We start from the raw sequence: 27,401 nt of genomic DNA on the forward strand, positions 1-27,401 counted from the left end.
TCTGAGGGTGTCAGTTTTAAGAAGGCATTGCCGTGAGGCTTTGCAATGCTTCATTTTCTTCCCCTTTGACCGGAGTACAGCGCAACTGTCCTGAAATGTCCTGAGGTCATGAGTTGAGCCAAAAAAAGAAAAATACTGAGTGGTTCACTTCTTGTTTGTGTTTTGTTTTTCCTTCTAGGCTTTTAAAATACCCTTGGTCATATTTTTTGGCTTTCTTCAGCAATAAAATGGGCTAGGAATGTGCTTGGGGTTTTTTGATAAATTTTTACATTAAAAAAAGAAAAATACTGTCATGAAATTGCTTCATTCTGGGAACTAGGACTTTAAGAAAATCCCAGTTAGTGTGAGATTTGCAATAAAAGCCTGAGAGCTGGCAGTGCCTAGGGCCTGCTTTTTGTCCATTGCTAATTACTCTTTCCTTGAGCCCAGGGTAGCTGGAGTGCCTCTGGTCACAGAGAGCTCCTCAGTGTCCTGCCCGCAGCTCCCCTGCCACCCTCCCCATCCAGAGTGCAACCCCAGCCTGCATCCTTTCTATAAGGGCCCCATCTCCATCCTGGCACCCAGGGTGAGGCTGTATGTTGGGGACCCAAGGGCTCTGTGGGCGGCACCTCCTGCTCCCAGGAAGGACAGCAGGGACCTGCACTGTCTGATGTGAAGCCTGCGCAGCCGTGGGGTGCCTGCTTCGTGCCGGAGGAGGCCCTGGGCGTAGGATACTCTGCGTGCTGTTAATTGCAGACGGTGCTGGTTATGGATCTTGTGGCTGATTTGCATATCAAAGCATCAGAGAGCTCCACGGTGGGTAACCGCGGGCAAGGATGGGGGCTGGGGCCTGATCTTCCCCAGGGCTTTCTGTGGTGCATAGATAAGAGAAGATGATGGTGATGTTTGGAAAATGGAGATTGTCTCCATGTCCTTGAATGACAGCACCGTAAAAGCTTTTTTAATCTAGCAGCTGCTTTCCAGGGGGTGGGAACCAAGGAGAGGGGGAGCAATCCTTGGTGGCAGTCCCTCAGGGTGTTCCTGTTCTACCTCCCTGCCAGCAAGAGCTTGCCTGGCAGCCCGCTGTGTTGAGCCCAGCAGCCCCACGCGGCCCGCCAGCAGCCGTCTCCTCCAGCCTTCGGCTCCTGTGGCGAGCGGCTGGTGTGCCAGCCAGCCGCCTGTTCTCCATGCTGCATCTCACACAAGGAGGCGGAGGCCCTTCTTGGAGCCTGAAGCAAAGGGGCAGGTTTGTTACTGCCTGAACTGGCTCTGCAGGGTCCCAGGTCTTGCCTGATGGCTCAGGAGGCATTGTGGGGGGGAGCAGCAGAGCCTCGAATGGGCCATGGCCTCTGGGATGCTGTGTGAGTCAGAGGAAGGTTTGCTTGTGTCTGGTCTCAGCACAGCTGTCTGCTGTTCCTCCCAGCTCTGGAAATGAGCCTGGGAAGCTTGAAGCTTGCTTGCAGGCTGAGCTGGAAACCAAAATGCAGGTTTCCAGGCAGGGAGAGAGAGAGAGGGAGGGAGTCCCTGTATCCCTTTGCCACTTTGATCTTCACAAGTGTGTTGCTGGTTCTGATGCCCTAGCTTTGAAGGACTGTGGCATGGGGCAGCTGGCCTCTGAAGGTAGCTCTCCATTCATTGTGGGAGTGCCTGCTGCCTGGAACTGCAGCTCTCGGCCTCTCTCCCATGCCCTTTGCAGCTCAGGCTCTTGCTGGGACAGACTCCTCGTCTTGCCAGCCATATGGGGAGTTGGTGTGCACAGGAACTGCCTTGAGCGTAGCCTTCTCGGGAGGCACCTCTCCGCCTGCAGCCCTCGTCCAGTCGGCAGCTCTCTGGGTCACTCAGGGGAGTGAGTTGAGGGGGCAGGCCTGATTCATTGGCTAGAAAGTTGGCTAAAAGGAGAAAAACAAAAATCAAGGAACGAAAAAGAAACGCGCATGTGTGTACACGCTCTGCAACAGAGAGAGGGTGAGATTTGTGAAGCTGGTGCCAAGCTTGTAGAGCAAAGGCTTGCAGTATGAAATGGCTTTCCTCTGAGCCTGCAGGCCTGCGGTTGGCACTGCCTTCTCGCTTCATGTCCTTCCAGCATGGAGCTGGGTGTCTGCCCTCTGTTCCAAATACAGATTAGCTTCAGGAAGCCCGAGACTGACTTGCTAAGCATGAGATGCAGAACATTTTCCTCCATGCTTCTCTGTGCAGTGGTCGCTGCCCTTCCCAGGGTTATCTTTGCATGTTCGTTATGTGTTCCCTGCATATGATTGCTAAGAAGTGCTGGAAATACTTTTGTTGTCCTCATGACTCTTGGGTGTTGATATTGCCTGCTTGCCCTTCTCCCTCTTCTGCTTTCAAGTTCCTTCCTCCCCGTCCCTCATAAAGCCAGATGGGGGAGTGGGAATGCTTTCCCAGTGTGCCATTGCTCTCCTTAGGCCAAGCTCTTATCGTGGTGACACAGCTTATGGTGACAAGATGGAGATCCTGCTGTCATAGCCCACTGCATCTTTTGAGCAAGGTCTCCTGTTCTTGATGTGCTTTGGTCTAATTGTTGATGCCAGCAGCTTCTGCCCACATGGTTATTGTGCTGGGAAGAGAGAGGGGTCTTGTTTTATGCGTGCTGTTTTTCCCCAGAGAAATTGGCAGTTGGTAGTACAGATCTGGCTTAAAGCAAGGTTTTGAAGATTGCTGTTTGTGTCGCCTAATCTGGGAAGATGTTTGTGCTATTGCATTAAAGAAGGGGGCTGGACCTCTTAAGGGACTGTGTATTCGAAAGGCAGCACATTGCATCAGCGCTAGGAGAAAGCAGGCAGGATTCATGTCTGCTTGTTTTCACTATGTTCTGCAATTGCTTTCCTGAACCACCACAACCGTGCTGCCTCTGAGCAGCAAACTGAACAACCTCCCTGCCTTTCTCTGACTGGAGGAGTGACTGCTGCTTTCCTGTCTGACCATTGCCTGTCATTCCTTAGAAGGACTGTATGTCCCCAGAGCTACTCTTATAAGTCCCTGCATCGGGTGTCCTCATCCCCTCTGCATCCCTGTAGTTCTGTGTGTGTGGAGCAGTTGCTTGCTTTGATATCCCCTTCCCTTTCTCCTAGGGATGTTCCAGCTGGTTTCAATGGAGGTCTCTGCTCCTGGCTCAGTGCAGAGCATCACCCTGCAGACAGCCACTAGCGATGTGACCTCTGGCTCTGTTATGCCAACAAGGAGGCCATGTGGTGTTGCTCATAGGAAGGGGTTATGGTCTCTCCTGTTGACCTGCATAGAAGAGCAGCTCTGACAGACTCCCCAAGAGCATCCAGCTGTCTCCTGATGTGTTGCTCAAATGGGTCAGTGGGAGGGTACTACTCTTAGAAGTACAATTACTTACAAGAGTGTGTTCAGTAGGAGATTTGTGTGTTGGCCTGACCCTGCTTCTGCTAATTAAACAGTGGTCTTTAGTAGACTCTGTCTTGGGTCCCTTCAAAGCCAGGGGATGAGACAATCTTGGCATGATCTCGTACTTAGAGGAAACTCAGATGGTAGCAGGCCTTGTCTCCTGCTTGAAATAATTACCAACATCTGATGTCTTCTGCTTGGAGGTCAGAGAGAGCCTGGCAGTGACACAGACTGGGGAGGGTCTCTGCAGCTGATCTTAGGATACTTGGGCTCTTGAGCCAAAAATTTAGTGCCTTTGGGTCCTAAGAAGATCTTAAAAGGGATTCATCCCTCAGCTCCCTGTATCTAGACTTTCTTTGTGTGAAACCATTGAACTCGGGAGGCTCTCAGGTGATGCTGGTAAAGCTGACATCTTCTCCAGGATGACTGCATATGCAAGTTGGTGATTTGATTTTGCTGGGCTCTTGTCTATGCTTGAGGCATAGACATGGAAATGAATTATTGTGTGTCTGCTGAACTGCAGTAGCTGCCCAGGGGCTCGCTATTACTCACAACACAGAAAACGCAGCTTGAGTTGGCATGAGTCGCAAAGTTATAAATCTGGGAGGAAGGAACCAGATTTGCACTGGATGTGAAACTCGGTGTGAACTCCCAGCTAGGGCAGAAGGAGCTGATGCAGCTATTGGATAGAAGAAGGAATTGGCTGTGTGGAAAAGAGGAACAAATAAAATGTCACAGTGAGAACTCTGTCTTCACCTTGCAAAGAAGATCAGGGGTGATGAGGTACTTAAAGGAGTTAATTTTAAAAAGTAAATCCAAGCACAAGTCAGAACAGGTGACAAGACTATTTAGGCAAATTAGATGTGATCAGGTGGGCAAAGCCTTATGAAATTTCCCTGAAAGTACTTAAAGAATAGACTAAGGCAACTTTTGCATGGTGAGCAGCCACCTTAGAGAAGATCTAGTGAAGGGGGATCCCAAGGTTTGATCCCTTGAACTACAGGGAGAAAGAATGGGACTACAACCAGCCTGTTTAATCTGGAATAAACAGTTAAGCAGTTAGTGTTTATCCTGTTAAGGAGGTGGGAGAATATGCTAATTAAAAATCCACCAGTGTGCACTTGTCTGGAAAGTACCATGTCAAGTCAGTCAACGCCCTTGCCTGAATGGATGACTTGACTAGTGACTGAGCGGGGGGCGAGGGATGTAATGGATCTTGACTTAAGTCACTCTGTGTCACTGACCCAAGTGTCAGCCTCGTAAACAAATGTGGAAGGGGTAAGAGATAGGAAGCATCCCTCAGGTGAACCCACAACCAGTTGAAAGGCTGTGCTCAAAAGGGTTCCTATCTGATAATGAGACCCTGGCTAGGCAGGGCAGGGGAAAATTACCAAAGTTTGTGAGTAGGATGAGTTAATGATCTGCTGGGGAGGAGAAAAACATGAGGCAAGCCTTGTGCCAGGCTCTATGAGGAGCAGCACCTCTAAGGTGCAGGAAGCAATTAGTGCTCTCCTTGACACAGATGAGGTGTTGCTGAAAGACCAGCGTCAGATATAGATGCAACCCTTGAAGAAGGATGCGCACAAACAAGAGAGTATCCAGGAAAGCAACAGAAATGATTAAGGTCTTTAGAAATATGGTGTGGGAGGAAGGATGAGAAGAACTAGGACTGGGTAGCCTGAGGAAGAAAAGATGGAAGATGTCTTCAAGGATGTACAGCAATATACTTCTAGAAGACTGTAGTTGTGATGTAGACAGGGCAGGAAGACACTTTAGCTGTAATGAGAGAGTTCAGACTTCATGGTTTTCTGTAATATCAGTTGGGATGATGAAGCAGAAGAGGAGGCTATCTTGAAAGGGGTTTTTATGTTTTTGGGGGTTGGGGTGGGTGATGTTTGTTTTAGAACAAATTAGCCAAAAGTCTGTAGATATGGATGAGTTGCAGCTAGCTGTGCCTCAAGCAAAGAATCTCACCAGATGACCTATTAAGGCCCCTTCAAGCCTGGCAGTTAATGTGAAATGTTTGACACCTGGAAAGGCAGCAGTGAGTAGCACTAGGAATGAGACTTCACTGCTGTAGGAGGTGCTGGAGAGACTGGTACTAAAATACACTGTCTAAATCCAGTGTCAGTGCTCAGAAAAGGATGCTGAAAAATTGAAGAGAATGCAGAAAAGAGTTGCAAGATAATCTGAGGGCTGGAGAGAAAGCTTTATGGTGAGAAACATAAGGAGATCAATCTGTTTATCTAATCAAGGAAAAGATTAAGGTGAGACTTGGTTTTCCTGCATAAGCATAACATATCTTATGACTGTGTATCATTAGCGTGGTAGGATAGAAATGCCAGGCCATGAAGAGTGGCAAGAAAAACCCGTGGTGAGATGCTGGGACTGCTTTCTCAGTGGCACCCCTGTTCTCTGGGTTTTAAAACTCTTCTTGTTTGTTGTTCCTGCCTTGGTATCTGTCTAAGCCCTTTCCTTGAGACTCCTCTACCTTATGAGGAGGCATCTCCAGTAAAAGAAAGCACTAGCCTGACCCCAGCTAATGTAGGGTGATGCCCTGCCAAACCTCCACCCGCTCTCCATGCATGTGCCTCTGAAATTGTTCCCTGCCTCTCCTTGCCCCAGCCTGTCATCTGCCTCTGAGTGATTTATAGCTTCCCTTCCTCTGTGGCACCCAGCTTCTTTGCCGAACAGGTACCTGGGAGTAGCCAGCACCTACCACCTCTCCAAACTCAGTACCCTGGCCAGTGAAAATGATGTATGAAACCAAACGTCACCCTTGCCTCTGGTTCCTGCCAGCCTGCAGTGTGTTGCTCTGTCACTTATAGCTGCTGGTTTATTTAGGGTCATTATGCCCGTTTTCAGTCCATGAGGTGACATTTCTGCCTTAGCCCAATGAACAAACTTTGAGAGGGAGATTGAGTGAGATGCCACAGCAGATGGCTCGCTAAAATCTCGCTACATCCACAACTTCCCTTTCACCCACTAACGCTGTAATGCTGTTAAAAATAAAGATGATCCAGTGTGCCTGACAGGATGTATCCCTTGTAAATCCCTGCTGCCTAGTGCTCCTGGAATCTCACGCTCTTGTGTCTTCATGTTTTATTACTGCCTGGGGTAGGAGGGGAATTTCAAAGCTAGTAGATAGCTCCTGGCTGTGGTTGTGAGTCAGGGGAAAACAAAGGCTTTGATGCGCTTTAAGGGAGAAGGGGAAAAGACCTCCAGTGTTTCATTCCTGTATTTTGTTTTCTCTCAAGCTTTGTTCCATTTGATGGGAACAGAGCTTTGGTTTGTAGGGAATAACCCTGGTAAGCGTTTGTGTCTTCCTCTGGGGAGTGAAGTGCTACAGGGTAGAACAGCCTGAGTTGCTCTAGAAGAGTCTTGTGGAGTAGCAGCCATAGCTCAGCTCTCCTCTGGTAGGTTATGGGTTGAGGGATGCGCCTTTGCAAATCAAAGGCATAAAAATATGGTGTGATGCCAGTATTTGAGCATGGTCTGGGCCATGTCTGTAGGGTGCATTAGGTGCCTCCTTCAAAACACCTGCAGATTTTGGCCTGCTTGATGTGTAGAATTGCCTGTTTTGATTGCTCTACCGATACTTTATTTGGCAAAAATGCTTCTGCTTCTCAGTCTGGTTTTATTCCACCACCTCAAAGCACCAAGAAGCGGTTTTGCCAGTATAACTGCACCTCCATCAGCAGACTTATGCTTGTGGAGACATGTTGATCACTTGGGTCTTTGCCTCTGTCTGACACAGCTGTGCTCACTGATGTCTCTGGAGTTGGCTGGGTGTGAAAGATTAAATAGGACCTCTAGTTGTAACTCAGAAACCTAAAGAGAAGAGATGGGGCAATCAAAGCAGAGGAGGTGTGCAGTTTTAATGAGCCTGTTTTCAAAATACATGGGAGTGACTGGTGTCTGGGTGGGAAAGCAGTGCTGGAAGTGTGTGGCTGGTAAATAGAAAACAAAGCAGGTTTTGGACAGCTTGGGGAGAGGGGGCTTTGCTATTTGGACTGCAGCACATATGCTCTGTCTCTTGTTTGCACTGCATTTCCTGGAGCAAGAAAAGGGAGTTTTAAACCCATTTAGTGAAGGTAGACTCCAGCCCACCCAAGCAGCGGTGCAGGTAGAGCTGTGCATTGTGGCTGAACAGGTGTGTGGATTGGAAACTCCCAGCCTGGTCCTTGAAAGCTACTGCATGGGGGTGAGCCTGTCTGGCCTCCAGCATGGACGCCTGCCTGCTCTTCCCTCTGCTCCTCTCCCTTCCCCCTGGCAGTTTCCAGCCTGTCAATCGTCCTGATCAACCTCTAATTGCCTCTCAGCCCACCCCAGCATTACAGAGCATCCCTTGACTGGCAGTGTGTTACTAATTGCAGATCCCGCCCTTCCTACCAACCCCTCCTTGCAGAGCTGGCTCTAGAGACTCCAAACAGAGCTCTGGGGCAACACCCTCTCTTCCTACTCCAGCGCCAAGGCTCAGCTGCCTTGTTATTCCTGCTTTGCCTCCCCGCTTAGACCTGTGAGCATTTTTGTGCCCTGTTTTGCGTACAGGAGCCTCGTGCCGGACAGATTTCAAGATCAGTGAGGGTTTGAGAATCGAATGTGGCTGGAGGGGGTGGTTTGAGGCTGGGTTTTTTCTTGATCTGCCCCTACTTCTTCTTAAGGCATGTGTGTTGAGGGATGGTGGGACAGGAACTTCTGCCCAATTCCTTGGTAACCCAGCAGGCAAGAAGGTCCAGGAGGAGGCTCTGCTGGCACATGCTGCTGTCTGCCATGCTGGGGGAGGAACCTCCTGCTCCTACCCCAGCACTGCTGGTACCAAAACAAATACCAAAGGGAATAGCCAAGATGTGGTTTCTACGCTCCTAATCCAGTGACTGTGGATGCTGGGGGAGAAGTGGACTACAGAAAGTGGTCAGGCATATGTGCTGTCTGTGTTGGGATCGCCTCACAGGGCTGGAGATTAGCCTGGTCCTAATGTAAACCTGAACTCTCCAGGTAGAGAAGAACTAAAGGAGAAAAAGTGACAGTGGGTACAAGCAGCAAGTAGCAGAAGATGATGTGGAGCAGCTGCGTGAAGTGCAGAATGACGAGCCCATGGATGGGGAAAATGGCAGCTGGGGGCACTGAGCAGGGCACCCCACAGCACCACTGCTCCTTGCAGGTACCCAGAGGTGGATGCTGCCTGCAGACAGAGGAGGCTGTGCTGGGGATGGTGAGGGGTCCCATGACTCAGGCCACAGGTAGACCAGGGAGCGTTTTACTCCTTCTTTCTCACTCCTTGAGACAAACTTGCTGCTCAGTGCCACTGCCCCCTCCCTCAAGGGCAGGGAGCATATCTGGTGCTGAAGGGCCTAAGTGCTAACCTTAGATGGAAGATTAAACTAGCAGTGGCAAAACTTTCTAAGGGGCACTGCTGCCTTCCTGGGCATTTCCCTGGCTGCTCAGAGCTGACCTGAGCTGGCAGAGGCAGCGTGAAGCTTGTGCTCTTGCAGTTACCCTGGCAAGCTGCTGGGAAACCATCCAAAAACATCTTCGGTTTTTATCCTGTGACTGGTGACGCTTTCAAGCAGGGACAGGGCAGGGGTTGCTCACCCAGGAGAGGGGTAAATCCAAAAGCCCTGGCAGAGGAAGGGACAACAGGGCAGTGGCAGTCCCCCACTGATTCCCTAGACCTTACCAATGGGAGCAGAGGACCATAGCTCCAGAACAGACCCTTCACTCTTAGTAACTCAGCAGGGATTTCGGCTGACTGTGGGTGGGGGTGCAAGCAGCAAGAAGTACTTGTGTGCTCCTGGTATTCTAATCCAGAAAGTGGGGTGTCTTTCTAATGCCTGTGAATTAACCATGTGATCTCTCTGTGGGAGTTTGTATGTAATTCTGATGGACAGAAGCAGAGGCACGGGATGTATCAGCGGCATGCCTGTGCTCGTGCAGCTGGTCAGGGTGGGATGCCGAGCAGGGCTGGGCTGTCCTGCATCATGGGTCCATGCTGGTTCATTGCCACTCTAAAACAGAGTGCTGACACCCCACCCTCTGATTCGGGGCAGTGGGGACACCAGGGGCAAGCTGGATGCTTGGTGGGGAGTGGTGAGGAGTGAGTCAGTACTGGGGGCGGATGAATTGGTGCCTGAAGGAGTGGGTGGGCCAGGGCATGGGTGAGGATGGCCAGGAGCTGCCACATGGACATGTGGGAAGCTGGCAGAGAGTAGGGGCTCAGCAGCGTGTACCAGGGTGAGCTGGGAGGATGGTGAAGGATCATCCTGGGCACAAGCAGCACCCCTGGTGCCTCTGCCTCTAGCAGCATGTGGAGTGCGGAAGCCTGTACCCCCACTGAGCACCTGGCTTGTCGGTGGGGAGAAGCCATGCTGAAGGGATGGCACATGAGGGCAAGCTAAGCAGACGGCTTATAGCCAAAACTCGTTGTGCAGTTGACTAGCAATTCCTGGGCCCTATGTGTGACTATATCCCGTGTTCCTGCAGCCAAGGTGGTGTGCTCTAGGCATACCTCTGGACTCCAAGCCTTGGCTGAATACGCACCAAGCCCCAGCTGAGGCTTTCTGGTAAAGCCCCCTGTGCCTGTTAGGAAAGGTTAAAAACTCAGAAATTGATCCAGCCTCTTAATGTGAATGTGCATCCTCGCCAGCCAGTTTGGGGCTGGTAAGTGCAATGGCATAGGAGATGGATCCGGGAAGTGGCAGAGGGGAACGGAGCCAGGAGGTCCATTACCAGTTTGGTAGGATGGAAGAGGTGTTGGCTATTTGAAGGCAGGAAAGCAATAACTTTCTTGAAGATGAAGAAGAAAATGTGAGGCTCTAAAAATGAGCCTGGCATTGGGAGATGACTGGATGCAGCCAGGAGCGAGGAATGGAAAAAGTGGTAGTAGCTCTCGGAGGAGCCAGGGGCTGGCACCAATTGTCTCTCCTGGATGGGCTTCAAGACTCTTATCTGCCATCATATGGGTGTGCAGTTCAGTAACATCACACAGGGTCTGTTTCCAGACACCCAGGAGCGGGTATAGCTTGGACACCAGAGGAAGTCTGCAAAATTTAAGGAGCCCTAGGAGGTACTCATTTCTTGCCTTCAGATGCTCAGGAGCATATTCCTGGACAGCGTCCTGAATGTGAGACATTGTCATGGGGGCCTGGGGTTGTAATCCATCTCCTTCCCCTACCCCACTTTAAGACCAATAGCAAACTTTGTTGTGCTTATCCCTTGCTCACTGCTGAAGGCTGTCATCATTAGTGCCTCAGTAGCCAGATGGCCTCGCTTTATACAGCCCTCCAAATCTAACTCCTCCCAGGTGTGCTGAGCAAATGCAGTGGCAGAGTGACCATCCAGAGCAGAGGCTGGGCGAGGGTGAGCAGAGGGGGCTGCCTTCCCACCCGCCTGCCAGAGGGCTGCCAGATGGCAGGGTTGTGGTTCCCCCTGGAGATGGGCACTGCCTGAGGAAGCCCTGTCAAAGCATTGTAGCAACCAGCAGCCCTTCATTGAGCTGATGGAAGAGGGTCCCAGGAGCTGTCAGGAAGTTTTCGGAGACCTTATGTTAAATCTGTTATTCAACACCTGCTGGCACTCAGTGCTTCCTGAGCCCAGAGCAGGCTGCAAGGGGATGCTGGCACACTCCCATGTGCTGGATCTAGTCTCACCCTTTCACAGGAATATCTTCCCAGAGCTTAAGGGTCTGATGTAAAAAAAATGCTGAGCGTGCCCTCAAGTCTGCTTGAGGGAGGTGCAGGTGATCAGCCATGCTGCAGCACCCAGCCCTAAGTAACCCTCCCACGGTTCCCTCATCTTCCCATGACGGGAGAAAGGTCCCTTGCTCATGCTCCCTTGACTCATCTCATCCTCTGCTTCCAATGAGAGAGTGCTTGGTGTTGGTAAACAGCATGTTATAAATAGGCAACTGATGCTATATTGGGAGGAGTTTTCTCTGCTGATGAGCACAGACGTAGTGGGACCTGGGCCTGGAAGCTGTGAGCTCGGCTGGCAGGCGTGTGGAGACACTGGTGGCCCCTTGTCAAGGGGCTGCTGTGGGCATGACTGGGGGGAAGCTTCCTGAGTGCCAGCTCTGTCTCCCTGGCCCTGGGAAGCCTTCCACACCCTCCCACCCCTTCTGACATGTGGTTGGGGGTGTTGAAGAGGAGGCTTGCAAGCAGCTAGGCACTCAGGAGGAAGCAGCGAGGTGCACGTGGCAGTGTTGGGCTACAGTTATACCTGAGGGGCTGCAGGTGTTTCACGTAGGGACAAAGGTACTGCAGCTGACAACAGTGGAGTAAAACTTGGGGCTTGGTAGCTGTCAGCTTCCTCCTATTGAGACAGTCCCTGACTTGGGAGAAGGTATATAGCCAGTATCTGGGTGAAGCTCTGAAGATGAGCAGATGACTGCTCTGGGCTGCTTTGCAGTGCCCACTGGGGTGCTGGGTAGAATGCACCAAGCAAGGGATCTCCCTTCGACTGCTGCCCAGTCACACATGCATGTCCCTACACCTTGGAGAGCAAGCGCTGACCCTAAAGCACTGCTGGGACTGTGCATTTCTGATGAGCTGCAGTAAATGAGTCAGCCCCTGGGTGTGTGCATGACGCAGAGCCCTGCAGAGCTGTGTGTGGCAAGGTTGATCTCGGAGGTCCCAGCACTGACCCTGATGGGACATGTCCCCCTGCCACCAGACCCAGCAGTCGGTCCCTGGCAGCCATCCCTGGTGGCTTGCACCTCAGCCTTGGCAGAGGCCTGATTTCCGTATGTGAGGATTCCTCCGAGGCTTTGACCAGGATGCCGGTCAGGTGGTGTAAGCAGAGGGCAGCATGCCGGGGTGAAATTCCAGCCTCCCTGCTCGCTTACAGGACTGTGGCAGGATTGCTGTGACAAGCCTCAAGTGTAAACAGGCGAGCAGGGTGGCAGCAGCAGGGCTGGCTGCCCCAGCGGAGAGGCTTGAGGAGGTGCTGCCCTCCTACATCCCTGTACTTTCCCATTTCAGTCCCTGGAAGGAGCTAAGCGTGGCTGCCAGTTTTGCTCTGGGGGCAGCTGGGCACCTTCCCCTCTGGAGACTCACCAAGGAGGTTCACTCCCAGCCCCAGCAGTGCAGGATGGAGAGGGGGTATCCCCACCACAGATGGCTGTGATTGAAGAAGGAGCTGTGAGTTGACATACCTGGGATATACCTCCTGCTAGGGTGATGTTTAGGCGGGGGACTGCTGACTTTGTGGGAGGGTGACTGGAGGAGGGAGCAGCTGGGCTTGCCTGGTAGCTCTCGGGAGGGTGGCAGTGGCTTGCAAAGTGCAAACTGAATCTGAAAGCTCTCCACTTTGAGGAGTGCAGGCTTTGCTCAGTCCGCTGCTCAAATTGGTGTTATCCAGCCTTACTTTGTGTTGTCCAGGTTGTGTTTTAAGCTATGTAAACCTAATATTGCATAGCACCTTCCTGTGAAGTATTGGGCTGGCTCCTCTGAGCTGATTGGGATGCATTGGAAGAGAGGGGCAAAAGGCATCCCAGGAACAGCCTGACCGGCATGTGAGATGAGGCAGTGTGGCTGCACTTTCTTCACTGATAAAAAGCAGAATGCCCTGTAAGAGGCTCCTGCCTTATCTCTAGCATGTAGCACATGTCTTTCCACACCATGATCTGAAAAGCAAATGTTAGGAAGCCTCTCCTCCATCATGCATTAATGGAGTTCACCTCTGCCCTTGGCATCTGTAGACTGCCTGCCATGGCAGGAGACCCTAGATTGTACAGCTGCTTGGGGAAACTCTGAGGTACTCAAGTGCTTTAGTGCAGGAGACCTTTTCAAAAGAGCCCATAAGAGCGATGGAGACACAAAGGCCGTGTTGGTTGTGTGGTAGTGTTTGCCAAGAGCCAGGCAAGCCCTGGTGCTAATGCTAATGATCGGTAGCAAGTCTGGCAACAAGGTTCAGATGTGTCCCACTATGTAGAAATGGGACAACTAGGATGTTTGAATGTTTGTTGATATAATGGGAAAACTGAAGTTCACCATTTAACAGTTGATGCTTGTCAAACTACTGTGTTTAAAAATAAAAAAGAAGCTTGCTTTCCCCTCCCAGTGCAGACAGTTTGGGCACCATGGGAGGCATCTGTGCCGGAAGGAAATGAGAAGCAAAAGGACAAGCTAGGATGACAGGGTATAGGGGTTTAGGTATTTGGCCACTATGTGACTGAGAGAGAACTCTTTGGCCTCTCAGGCTATGAATGCAAAGGAGTTGTGCTGCAACAGGGAGACTGCAGTACCATTCTCCCTCTGGCTCTGGCCATATCCGTGCCTGGGATGTTTGGGCACAATACAGCTAGAAAGGTGCTGAGCACACAGAGAGACAAAGCCATGGAAACAGTCAGAGGCTGGAAGGGTGTGCTTGGAAAATGTCAGATGTACAGAGTTTAGCTTAAGGAGAGTGGAGGCAGGTGAGATGACTGACAGCAAGGGATCTTCAATCCCCTTGCTGAGAAGGGGAAGCAGTATTTTTGGAGGGGCAGCCAGAAACAGAAGTAATGAAATTTGGAAACAGAATCAGGGGGAATGGCATGCCTTTCAAGCCTGCCAGAACCATTTCCCCGTGAAGAGAAGAAAGCTTTCTGGTCTAGGATCATTTATTTAACCAATCACTGTGAAGTATACTGCAGGAACCTATTTCTCATCATCAAAGAAAAATTCTGGTTAAGCTACTTGATCTTTGCTGTCTCTACCCTGAGACGCTCAACTGGGGCTGGGTTGATAACCAGTGCACATAGTCGGGGTTCAGAGAATGGTCTTGGAAAACATCTGGTGCTTGAAGCAGAGTACAGTGCTCAAATCTGTCCCTTTTTAGGTAAACACTTTAACGTGGCCATGTACTTAAGTTATCATGACTTCAGTGAGAGTGTTTCAAGATTAGTATGTACTTAGGAGCTTTCCTGAGCAGGGGTGATTTCTTTTGCATGAAGATCCTTGGAGAAATATCTTAACAAGCGTTAGCCCATACAGCTGCCAAAGCTAGATTTGCACTGAGAGAAATACTAAGCAGTAACCTCATCTGGGTTTTTAATTAGTAATTAATCTCAGAATGCCATAGTCCACTAATTGTTTTTATACTCCTGCGATGTGTTTGGGAAGGCTGACAAACTTCATGCCTATAAGGAAAAATTCTGGAGGAATTGCTTGCTGTTGTGTCACATTGTATTAGAGGCCTCAGCCACTGCTTTAACAAGTGATTTGTCTTTTCATGCAATACATGTGGTATGTTGTCCTGCTCCAGAAACGAGGTATGGAATGGCCTTTTCACCTTCTGAAGCTTCAAAGAACAATTTTGTTGTCTGAAGATGCCCTGATTGTCTTTGTGGTCCACTGGCTCTTTTTTTATTTGGGTGTACTGCCCCTCCTGCCCACCTCTGTGATGCTCCACTTCACATCAGTCCATACAGCCAGATGCCTCATCCATGGAAGGGGAACAGCCAAGCTATGGCGCTTTGGTGCATCCTGCCAATGTTGTGCTGTGTGCTGGTACCTGTGTCCAGGGGAGGGTTAGGGTTGTGGGTACAGGGTGACCTTCAAGCTTCCAAGGCTTCACACAAGGATGGATACACAAGGTCAGAGGTGAGATTCACCCCAGGCTTTGGGTGCCTGGATCCCAGCCATCAGGGCTGTCATGCTGTTTTCTTTTGACATTAGATGTTGTCTGTGGAAGCACAGAGTACGGGGGAGTGCTTTGGGAGGGAGAGGTGGTCTCAGGAAACATGGCCAGAATAAGTGATGGGACTTGGCTCCCACTGACACATAAGGATCAAGGCTGAAGAGTTTAGCCCGGCAGCCATGGCGGTGGGATGGGAGCAGCACAGTTCTGAGCACGATCCCTCTCGGTACTGCTGCTGGGGCTCCAATCAGGCAGTTTCCTGCTGATTTACACTCTGTTTAGGGTGGTACTTTCCATGGAAAGCAGCCTCCAGGTGCGCAGGCTGCCTTGCAGCAGCTCCAGGGCATGACTCTTAGCTGCTCCTGAGTGTTCTCTAGACTCAAGCCCATGGAAAGCATCCACCACTGTTCTCCTTTCAGTACCACAGCCTGGAGAAGCACAGCCCAGGAGATGCTGTGGCTGCCTGGCAGGCATGCCTGAGAGGGCTGCCAGGTATCTGGTCTTAGTTCTGCATGATGCTGGTCCATCTGGGCAGGAGGGCCCTTCCTGACTTCACCTCCAGCAGCCCTTGGTGCACAGTATTTGATGTGCTCCACATTGCTTCTGGAGTGACCTCCAAGCCATTTCCTTCATGTCAAGTCAGGATTTCAGTGGTCTTAGTAGGTGTGACCACCTTGATTTCAGCTGGGGCTGCAGGCAAGAGGAGCCCAGGTTACCCACTCCAAGTTGTTAGTGGACTTTCATAGGCTTGATATTTGCTCTTGTGGAGCTGTGCTCCATGAATAAACAGTGACTCAGAGCAGCTTTGCCCAGTTAAAATACTGTTTCTTTGTTTGTCCTAACACTAAGATAGAGTCTGGATAATATGAGGCTTGCACTGCTGCGTCTTACTGCAAATTCAGTGCCCTCCTCCAAGTCCAAGCAGCCACTTTATCTCACACGCCTTTATCTGCGGGCCTGGGAGCCGGGCTGCTTGCCTTGAAGTACCACTTCGGTGTTCCTGGTCTCAGCTGGATGCAGTTGTCTCTGTGCCCAGCGCCTGACCGGCACTTTGTTCCCTGTGTTCCCAAGCCAGGCCCAGCTCCTCTTGCCAGGCCCCACGGGGTGAAGAGAGACCATTGAAAAGAAGAGCCCGGTCAGCATCTCTGAAGTGCTGGTGGCTGGCTGAGAGCCTGGCGTCTCCATCGTGGTGCATGCAAGTGACTCCTGCCTGCAGACCCCAGCCCTGGCAGTCAAAGGCAGGCAGAGCTGTCCTGAAAACTCAAAAGAGGTGTTCAACCCTCATTTTTCCCAGCAGGTGAAGGTTATTGGGGAGCTGCCTCTAGATTAGATCCCTCTGGCAGCATCAGAACAAACATCCTGCAGAAAAGGAATTGGGGCATTTTGGGGCATTGATGTGCTAAGTGAGATCCAGTGGTTGTCTCTCTGTAGCATAGATGAGGGCTTGGGGGCAAGGATGGTCTCAAGGCTGTGTTTAATGTCCATCTCACTCTGCTATGACCTTTGTTATTTATTCAGTGCCCAGCAGGAGCTCAAAACTTGTCTCTCAAAGCCTCTGTCGTTTCTCGTTGGAGTTCAGTAGCTGCTGGGACAGAGTGCATAAGGGGAACCGTGTGTCGTAAAGCCTCAAAAGTTTTTCCAGCATCATGATGTCCTGGTTTGGACATCCTTGTGTCCAAGGTTGCCCTGCTGCTCTTGGCTGTACTGGGTGCTGAGCCAGCCCTGTGCATAGCGCCCTGGTGCTGTGCTGTGGGTTGGACCTGTGCTGCTGTTGACGGAGCTCTGACTCCTGTTGTGATTTCCCCAGCAGATGCAGAATGCTGATTCCTAGATGTTCTCCTATAACTGTCCTGGCTTGCTGGCCGCATCCAGACCTCTTGCTGTGAGAGCCCTTTGCTGATGTCTGCTGTTGTTGAGGAACAATTGACTGACTTCCTCCTCCTCCTAGGCTGTTGAATCTCGTCTCAGCATGAAGTCATAAAGACAGCTCAATTCTGCCTGCTGCAGGGCTGTGATTATGTTGACCTTTGTTGCTTGCCTGTGCTGTAGGTCCTTTGTAGACCAACCGTGCAAGGTGGGCGCTGTAAGGAACGTGAGGAAAAGGTGAGAATATCCCCAGCCTGCAAAATGCAAACGCTTGGAGCTGCAATCTGCTCAAGGGCCTTTGAAAAGAATCATCCTTTATTTGTTATAGGAAGCGTGCGGGTGCCAGGGTTTGGAGTAGATGTTCCTGTTGTTGTAGGAGAAACACTGAAAGGAGTTATTCCTGCTGGAGGTCATGCAGCATCCTGGCTGCTTGCCTCCTAGTGCCCACAAGGGAAGGGGTTTTCCTCTAGGCTTCCAGGTTTTACAACTTGCATGTTTCCTGCTGGATGAGAGCGCCAGGCTGGTGGGCCTATCCCTACTAGTGCCAAGCTTCATCACCTTCTTATGCGAAGGAGGGTTTTTTGTATGCTGCTAAGCATCATCTCCAAGGATGCTGCTCTAAACAGCCCATGTACCCACTTTGCCATCGTTCATGAATTGGTGCAGGGCTTCAATTTTCCTGGGTCCCTGTGGAGCACTTGCTAGAAGCAAGGGCATGAAGCTTTTCTGAAGTACCATCCAAGAGGGATAATGCACTAACCCAGTGCATGCTGAGTATGGTGTTGTCAGTACTTAGGGCAGGAGGACCCAGCAAGAGAGAGGCTTATGCCAAATAACCTCTGAATGAGTAGCTTGCCTGCTGCAGATTAAGGAGTAGGGATGCTCCTTACTCTGACACAGTAGGCTATCCTACCAGCCACTGTGAGGAACCAGCTGTGGAGCCCCAAAAGACAGCTTGGACAACTCTGAGATACCTCTTGCCACCCCTTGGTGACTTGCATCACTAAGGGTTTCCTTGGTGGGAAGTGCTGATCACACTGTGTAGGTAAGCGATTGTAATCATGCTCAGTGGACAAAATTCCTGTGTGTTTGAGCACTGTGCTGCAAGGAGGTAAAGACCCTGTCATGCAGAGGTGAGGAGGAGGAAACAGTCAGTGTGACCTTGAGAGACTAGCTCAAAAACCTGGTTTTATGAGATATAAACATAGATTTCACTGAAGAGGAAAAGCTGGGTGCAGATGAGAATACCCAGTCTGTGATGATATGGGGCATGTTAATAGTCCCCTATGCACAAGAGGATTAAGATCAGAGATAAACAAGAAGCTCTAAGATGAGGTGAGCTTACTATAAACAAAGGAAAAAGGGATGAGAGCTGGGAGAGGTGAAAAGCTCCTGCTAAAAATGTGTACCTGTGCAAAACGGACAAGATGGCATTTGGTCACTTAAGAAATGGAGGGGAACATGGAAAAATTCAGAGTAAATAAGGGATCACCAGGGAGATTGGCCCGTTTCAGCCAAGCCAGATGTCACGCGCCTGAACAGTGCTCCTTAACAGTGCTTGAAAGCTGCAGTGGTATTTGTGCAGTAAAGATCCTGTATGAATAGTCACTCGCCTGAAAAATGAAGTATGGGAGAGCCAACCTGGGTCAGGCCCACAGATATTTTGCAAGAAAAGTGCAAGCCATGTGCAAGTAGCATAAGCACTGATAGTAGACATGCAGGAAATAACCAAGAAGGCAATCCCTGAGGAACAGCCCATGTGCTACTGGGATCCATAAACCAGAAGCTGAAAACCACTGGTGTTGAGAGTCTCCATCCTTGGGTTTAGTAAATGTCCACTGGGAACTGGTAGAGTTGCTACTGCTGGAGTGTTGGGTGATAGGTGAGGAAGTCCTGTTTTCTAGCACTTACTCCCAGGGCTTAGTTGCCATATGGCCACTGCTCTGCAGTGAAGCCATACAGCATGAAGTCCAGCACCTTGTCAGTCTCGCCACTCAACTTATGTTGTGTTTCCTGTATCACTACCAGCATATGCCTACAGGAAGCAAGGGAAGTCAAACAGTAAGCAGTATTTCTTTATAGATTATAAAGTACAAGCTGGCAGACAAACTTGATTTCTTTCTGATAGATTTACAGCCCAGGAGCTTGAAGGGAAAGTGACAGGTAGATATATTTGGAACTAAAGTGTTTGCTTCGGTGACTCATGAAATCTAACACTCAAAATTTAATGCAAATCAGGTTGGCTGGGAGTCTGCCGTGCAGACTGAGAGCTGATTGAAGTGGAGAACTGTTGGATAGGTTTGGGCTTCCTCTTGATGGCAGAGGAGGAAATGGGCCTTTGCTGTGGACTAGGGTGGGACACATGGATGGGACGCTGGGGATGTCCATGTGGCATTGAGACTCCATAGTGTTTTTCAGGAGGCAAACAAGATGGGGCTGGGGACCTCTCCTTAGTAGTGCAGAAATGCTAGGTGCCATGGCTGTGTTGGTTCCTTGTAGCTGGATGGAGGCAGTTGAGCTGCTGCCTTGGCAGCAGAGCTGTAGCATGGTGGTGCGTGGGTGCCACTGTTCCACCAAACCTCCCTGGAGGGGAAGGGGACACCATCAGCCCTTCCCTGATAGCTAGACAGGGACAGACACCCCTTGCCCAGGAGTACCCAGTCCAAAGGGATGTGAAAGTTGAGGCAGGAGGGCAGCAAGGTGTGAGCAAAACAGAGAGACCGAAGAGCCTTTACGCTGAGGACAGATTAGCCAGCCAAGATGAGAGAAGCATGAACCACAGCGTACCAGGGTTTTGAGCCGTGATACGGCCCCTCTTGGCATGGTACGTTATGTTCAGGGTACCTTTTGACTTGAAAGCGCTACCAGCAGATTGGAGGGAGTTCCTGTAAGAAAGAGGCATAGAAAAGACCTTAATGTCTGGAGCTAAATCCATATCGCTTGGCAAGGCAGATGGTTTCCCGTGGGTGAAGGCAGCATGAAGGGTTTTGCTGATGTTCAAAGGTGAGGTTTTGTGATTGACCATGCTGGGTGATCTTGAAAGGGACAGAGTCATGAAATGGACAGGTTCCCTGACCTTCCTGGAAGTTAGTGCCCAAAAGCTGTTCTCCTTACTGAAAATCACGGATGAGAAAATAACCTCCAAGAAAGAAGTGTTATGCAGCATGGTCAAAGGAGAACTGTCAAGATGAAGTTGTGGAAATAAAATGGCTTGGTTTCACCTGAAACTTGAAGATTTCCCTGATGCTGAAGATTCCCAACTTGTGGAATAGTTTTTCCCAGGGAAGGGAGTTCTTCTTTTGGGCCCCTCACTACAAAAAGGACATTGAATTACTCAAGAGTGTCCAAAGAAGGGCAACAAAGCTGGTGAAGGGTCTGGAGCACATGTTGTACGAGGAGCGGCTGAGGGAACTGGGGTTGTTTAGTCTGGAGAAGAGGAGACTGAGGGGAGACCTCATCGCCCTCTACAACTACCTGAAAGGAGGTTGCAGAGAGCTGGGGATGAGTCTCTTTAACCAAGTAATAAGTGATAGGACAAGAGGGAATGGCCTCAAGTTGCACCAGGGAAGGTTTAGACTAGATATTAGAAAGTATTTCTTTACAGAACGGGTTGTTAGTTGTTGGAATGGGCTGCCCAGGGAGGTGGTGGAGTCCCCATCCCTGGAGGTGTTTAAGAGTAGGGTCGACATAGCGCTTAGGGACATGGTGTAGTTGGGAACTGTCAGTGCTAGGTTAATGGTTGGACTAGGTGATCTTCAAGGTCCTTTCCAACCTAGATGATTCTGTGATTCAAGCAGCCCTGTTTCAAGCATTTGAAATGAAGTACTGAGCCCCAGGAAGTAAACAGGGGTCTCAAACATCTGTGTTCCTGCAGGATCACCCTCCAGCAGATTCAGGACAGAATGTTGGGAGGAGTTTTCCTCCTCATTTTGGGTGGAGAAGCCATGCTTCCTTCCTGTTTTGCTCATGAAGTGATCTCTGTAGGTCTCGATTGCCTTTAGGAGAAAATCAAACCCAGGTTTCTCATGGATCCAAAGGCTCACTGCTGTTAAGAGTCTACTTCCATCCTTACCAGGCACGGTCCTAGCACAGGTGAGTCGCTTGTGTGGTCAGGACCAGGGGTTCCCAAGCGGTGGGATGCACGCAGCCAGCAGTATGCGAGCTGCTGCAAAGTGGTGCTCCAAGCCTTGTGGGGCCAGCGGCTGGCCGTGATGCTGATGGTACCTGCCAACACCAGGTCTGGGAGCTGATACACAAAAGAAGGTGTGATGCCTTTTGCTGGTAGATATTTGAGGCCTAATGCAAAGCCAGCTGGAAGGACTTTGGACCCAGGGCAAGGGTGCACTTAGTTTTTGCTTTGAAGATTCTGAGCCTGCCAGATCAAAGCTTTGGAGGCCTGGTGTCTGCTTGGCTAGCTCATACAAACGATGAAGTGTGCAGGGAGCTTTGTATGTTGACTGGAGGAGATGGAGAGGAGGCAGAAAGATGCAGGGCTTTGGCAGGCCCTCCTCCTTCCTGGTGATACAGGACTGATCCCTATTGTGTGCTTGTCTGTTCTTTGCCCAGGCTTGTTTGAAATGCACCGGTAGCACATTTGCTTCTTGATGCTTTTTCCCTTGGCCTGCAGATCGTGTTCCTCCTCGCTGCACCTGATGTGTCAGCACCTCTCTTGTCCCTCAACTGCCTGAAAGCCCCATGTCAGGTCTGAAGCATGGCACAGGGCAGCTTTCTCATCACTCTGTCTGCAGCAAGGGTGCTGTTTGCCTCTTTTCTTTGCTGCTGTACTCTGGGAAAGGCTTTCAGCTAATTTGCAAGCCCCCTTCTCCCCATCTTTCCTGAGGCTTTTCCCTGCCTGCTCACCAAGAGTCAGACTGTTCTTCCTGTGATCTGTTCATGGCTGCAAACAGTTTGCACAGAGCTTTGCTGGGCTTTGCCATCAAGGTGCAGGTAACCTAGGTGACTGTTTGGTGGGTGAAAAAGGCTCCATCAGTCTCAGGTGCCAGCTGCTGTGTGAGAGTCCCCAAGTGCCTGGTGCAGGCAGGTCTGTGCTGCCCTGGCAGACAGGGGCTCAGGGTGGCACATCCTCCAGGCTCAGGACCCTGGCATCACGGGCCTGAATCACCCGTGATGCTTGAGAGACCAAGGAGACCCCTGAGGAGCAGGTCTGCAAGGTACAGGCCATGCCCCCAGCACTCTCTGGGTCCAGGAACCAAAACTCACCTCACCTCCCCGAACACTGTGTCCTAGAGATTTAGCAAAGTTTTGGTTGGTTGGGGTTTTTTTTTAATCTCGAAGTCTCTAGTATCCTAACCCCAGACCTGCTGGTATCTGGCTGCCTGTCTCTGTGCCCCCAGCCTGTTGTGAGACTGTCACATTTCCATAAATGAATGTGTCTCTACCAGAGCACAATCTCGCTGTTCTAATTACAGATGGGGTTATTAACACTTGTCAGTGAGAAAACAAATGAACGTAGCTTGTGTGCTTACGTCGTTCTGGCTGCAAGCGCATGCATATGCTTTATTGATTTATATTTTTCTGCAGGCGTTTCTCAGGCCACCTCCTCATGTCTGCCTGACATCAGTGGTGTGGCTGGAAGAACACAGCTAGACTCTTGCCTGTGTCGGTGCATCTGTCTGCCTGTAAGCTGGCTGTCCAGCTTCTGCATCACTCCTGCCAGAGTCCCAGCAGAGTGCTTTTTCTTTCTTCTTTCCTCCTGGTGCCAGAGGTTTGGCAGAGGATGCACGCGCTGGGTGCGAGGGGCAGAGACTCTAGGGTGAGCTGGTGAGGAGAATGGGAAATGCTCCATTTGGGAGGACCTGCAGCACTATTTTTATTGCGTGCCCTGGCCATGCTGTGCCGCAGAAGAGTTCAGCATGGGGCAGGCAGCCTCCTCAACAAGCCATTCCTGGTCCTCTGCCCTGCAAGAGCCCCTCAAGCCTCTGCTGGGTGTCACCCCCTGCCCAGACTGCAGGATGACTCTCTTAGCATCCTGATGAGCGCTATCCATGGCTGTGTCTCAGCCTGCAAGGACCAAGGCATGTCATCCCAGCCTTCCCAGCCTCATGCTGCCTTCTTCCCTCTTTCCCTTGTGATGGACAGGAGCGTGGAGGCTTGCTTGGCTCCTACGTGGGTGCTCATCCAAGAGGAAAACCCAGCAAGCTGTGCTGACCTGCAGGCCAAGGGCAAAGGTGAGGAGGAGGAGAGCGCCTGCCCTGCTGGGTCTGCCAAGCCCTTGAGAGCGGCAGTTCCCAGGGCCACGTTTGCCCAGGGCTCAGCTGGCGGGAGCTGGGCCGGAGGCTGGGAGGCTGCGTGCACTGCAACACCCGGTCAGATGTGCTTTAGGGACTTCAGCTAGGAAACAGGACGCCTCTGCTCCTGACACGTGGGGGTAGAAACATGGGGCAGTGTGTACACGCTGGTCCTGCTGGGGATGTAGAGGCTGTGGTGCAGGGCAGGAAGCAGGCTGCTTTGGGGATGGGGGAAGCAGGGGGTCTGCCGTTCCTCCCTCCCCGCTTCCCACTGCTCATAGAGAAGGGAATGGAGTCCAGTATTGCTGAATAAGAGCTGAAAACCTCTTTTGGCAAGTCTTTCTATGCTGTCCTTGCTGTTTTGAGGAAGTCAGCATTAAATGCTCAGAGTGCAGGAGGGGAAGGCTCCAGGTCTTGCATGGGACCTGGTTTGATGTCCTCTTACTGCTCGGCCCTGCAATGTGCTGTACTGGGAAGCCGTGCTCACGGTCAGGAAAGGGCTTGGACACCTCAGGCTGGCTCCCACCGCCCCAGCCTTTGGGAGAGCTTTCCACTAGCCCCCTGCAGCTTGGCTCTCTTGATGTGCAGGAGCCTGTGCTGATGTTTGAAACTCAGCCCAGGCAGAGCCAAGCTTGCCCTGTCCTACAGCCCGCGAAGGAAAGGAGGGACCAGGAAAGGCACCTTTAACCATGTCCCAGTACAGCACAGCCTGTATGGTCTCGGGGGCTCTCTTACCTGAAGTGGCAGCGTAGGTGTAAGGGGGCACCTGGGGTCCTTCCCCAGAGGCAGGCACTGGGTTCTGAACAGAAAGCTTTGCAAAACCCTCTCTGCCTTGGGTGGAGGCAGGGCATCAGATCTGTATTTGAGGAGGGGAACAGTTGTTGCTGGAGAAGTCCCCTTCTCGCTCCCGTGCTGCTGGAGCAGATTTCCTTTCATAATTGGGAAGTACACTGCAAGCACCACCAGGCTGTGCTTGCTGCAAGCGCTGCCTTTCCTGCCCATCTGTGCCTTGCTTAAAACACTGCACCCAACGTCAGTTGCCTCCAGGACCAGCCCTGCTCCTTGCAGCACAGGACACATTGCAGCGTGCCCTGCCTGGGTGGGGGCGGCTGTCTGAGACCAAGGTGCAAACCAAGCATGGGGACAGAGGTATTGCCAGACCCACAGGTTTCGCTGTGCCTGGCAAGACTAGCCAGACTCCTGCTCAGCCTTAGAAAGGTCTTTGGATGAAGGATACTAGGTAGGCACTATAGATCGAGCCTGCAGAACTTTTTCTTAGTTGCCTAAGTCATATTGTAACCCCAGAAGCTGGGCACCTTGGTGGGTCTGACCTGAAGTGATGTGACATCAGGTTGCCTCTAGCCTGCTGCTGGGTGTGCCTGCAGGTGCAGGAGCTGGAAGAGCAGAAGTGCTCCAGACATCCCTGCAAGCTTTCCCAGGCTTCACACACACCTGAAGCACCTCTGTCTCCATGGGGAGGCCCTTCTTGTGCTTACCAGCTGGGCAGGAGGTTGCGTACCAAAGGATGGTGCTGACTGCCGCTCTGCTGCCTGGCTGGGCTGATGAAAAGGCAGTATAAGCCTTGGGCATATGCCACAGCTTTTCCATTACTGGATGTTCTGGCTGGGATACTGGAGAGGCTAGGAAGGTTTATCTCCAGTCCCTTCCAGTCCATCCTCTAGGCTTCAGGAAGAAAAATACATCTCTGGGACCTGTCTCTGTGAAATGTGGCTTAAATTACCCATAGGCTTGCAAAGTTTGTCTTGAACGCATAATGGTTTGTATAAATAATGGTTATGATGGGGTTGTTGGCAATGTGAGCATATGAGCCTCGTTTCTTTTAGAAAGACGACCAGAAAATGGGGCTATAAAACATGCAGGAATGAGGTAAACAGTCTGGTCTCTGCAGAGGAAAATCATACTTCCCTGATCTGTTGCAAGTCTTTCAGTACTTCAGTAAAATAATAGGTAATATTCAGCCAGCTTGTGTAACTTGCTTGCATATTCAGAAAACCTCTGAAATTCCTCACAAAAGACTGTTAAGAAAACTGTCCACTGGAGATGTAGAGTTCTGGATCAAAAACTGGCTGAGGGTCCACAAACAAAGCCTAGGAATGAACAAGAAATTTCAGTGTAACAAGAGCAGAGGGATGAGGTCCTTTGCTATTAATGACCGAGGAAAGATAATGTGCAGCAAGGTACACAAAATCTGCTGATACCCTGGAGTCATTCAGATTTGTCAAGGTGAATCAACGCCGAAATGACACCATGTAAAGTGAAGTGGTGTGAGGTGGTGAGAAAGTGGGTAATGAGAAGTGTGCAGCTGAGTTTATTGGAAGGAATTATTTGTTGTGGGACATGGCTGGCTTCTAAATTACCGTGGCTACTCAGGCCAGCAGCACTGCGGCCTGGTTAGAGACATGCTTTTCATCAATATGCAAAGATGCCATCAGAGAAGTAAATCATGCTCAGCTGCACAAGGAGTAGTGTAAAGGGAGATGCTGAGAGCATCAGGGTGCTGTTCTGGCAGTTAAGGTCATTTCCCTACTCAGGATATCGTATGTGGTTCTGGTCGCCTTTCCGTAGGGTCAAAAGAGGATATACTGGGGATGCGTGGTGAGAGTGGTTAGAGCTGGAAGACACCTTGTGTCATGGGAAGGAGAGGACACTTAATAGTAGTGAGCTTAGTAGGTCTAGAAAAAGCAAAGGCTTTTATTCTTTGCCTTTTCTCACTATGCAAGGAGAACTGAAGGCTGTGGAGTTGCAGTGGGATTGTAGTCTTTTATTCAACGTCTGGAACTCGTTGCTGCAAGATACCGTTTTCAACCTAGAAGTTTACAAGATTCCCAAAAAGAGGAATGAGAGGTATTTGTCTTTACAGTGAGTCCATCTAGGCTGGCACTTTGGAGGTAAAAACAGAGGGGTATAACTATTCATGCTCCTAAGTGTGTGACTTTCCTTTGAGTCTCATCCCATCATTTCTTCCCATCCCTCCCCTCAAGCTTCTGAGTCTCTTGTTAATTCAGCCAGGGTGAATTATCATGCCTTGTTCCCCAGGTGGTTCCCAGCCGTGATCTCATGGCTTGGCTTTCTTCTCCTGCTTTTCTACTCCCTTTTTCTGCTCCTGGCAGCCATGCTCCAGCTCTGTTCCTGTGAATACCTCTTAATAGGCTGCTTGGTGGCTTTTCCAATTTGTCTGACCCCCCTCAATGCCTGTACCCAACCGGGCTTTTGCTTGTGGTGGTGCCCTTTGTCATCTGTGCTTCAGCTGAGCCGAGCTCTCTAGGACACGGCAGTGCAACGGTTTGGTGGTCATTATCCAGCCAGCATTGTGCTGTGATGCTGATAAATCTCTGCAGCCGGGCAGGAGATTGCCAGGATAAACCCATGAGCTGGAAGGAAGAGCCCTGAGCTCTCTCTGCTAATGTCACCATCTAACACAGAGCTAGATGGACTGGGCTGGTGGCAGGGGGCATCTCTGGGACAAGAGGCTGAAACCAGCACAGGGCAGTAGCGGTGGCTTTCTCGTGCTTTGGGTCAGTGATGGCTCTTTTGCCCAGTCCACCAGGATGGCATTCCTGGGCTTGGGTAAGCAGCCCCTGAGCATTGCCCTGAAGTGATATTGCACCAGCTAGCCTTTCTGCATGGTACATGGTAGTAGTGGAAGATGGGTGTTGGTGGGTTGCTGGATAAGAGGAGTGGTTCAGGGATCAGCAGCCTGGGGTAGATCTTCCTGTCTGTTATCACTGCTTCCTTCTGCAGCTGATGGGGTTTTCTCTCCCCTCTTTCACAAAGTGGTTGTGTTTCTGTCGATTTGTTGTTTCTAGACCATCCCAGTGATGATCAGTTTGCATTTATCCATTGCTAGCATGGTCGTCTTCGTGTTTCCCATGGAGCTGCTCTGCACAGGAGGAGGATCTCCCCATGTCCAAGCAGTGATGCTGCAGTGATGCTGACCTGAGCCCAACTGCAGGTCTTGCAGCAATTCAGAGAGGGCACTGAAATAAATAAAATATTTGACCAGCTAAATAGTAGAGCCTAAGCCTCTCTGCCCTCTGTGTGGTTGCATCTAAATGCATCCAAGTCAGAGGAAGGAAAGAAAATAAACAGCGGGTGTAACCAGCCCCTGATGGGTGCCCTGGGAGCTGGGGGCTGAGGCCTGCCGTGAGTGGAGGGTGGTGATTCAGCCTAATAAAGCTAATGGCATGCAGCCAGGCAAAGGAAATTGTGGGATCATGATGCAGCAACTGTCCCATAGCAGTTTGTTTCTATCATCTAGACATGACTTCATGCCCCCACCACCCCACCCTTTCATTCTTT

General features: G+C 50.7%; 1 protein-coding gene across 4 annotated transcripts in view; it reads left to right on the plus strand.

Annotated features, from left to right (window-relative positions):
* The window catches only part of TMEM63B (transmembrane protein 63B), a 50,133-nt gene that overhangs the window by 1,804 nt on the left and 20,928 nt on the right, over positions 1 to 27,401 (plus strand). The window contains exon 1 of one of the 4 annotated variants that reach the window (XM_074863428.1): positions 27,036 to 27,054. The exons of the other annotated variants lie outside the window; for them this stretch is intronic. The gene's annotated coding sequence lies outside the window, so the exon portion shown is untranslated. Of the gene's footprint in view, positions 1 to 27,035; positions 27,055 to 27,401 lie in introns of those variants that run through there. 4 annotated transcript variants of the gene reach the window in all.

The sequence above is a fragment of the Strix uralensis genome, chromosome 3 (assembly GCF_047716275.1).
Source record: "Strix uralensis isolate ZFMK-TIS-50842 chromosome 3, bStrUra1, whole genome shotgun sequence".
Lineage (NCBI taxonomy): Eukaryota > Metazoa > Chordata > Aves > Strigiformes > Strigidae > Strix > Strix uralensis.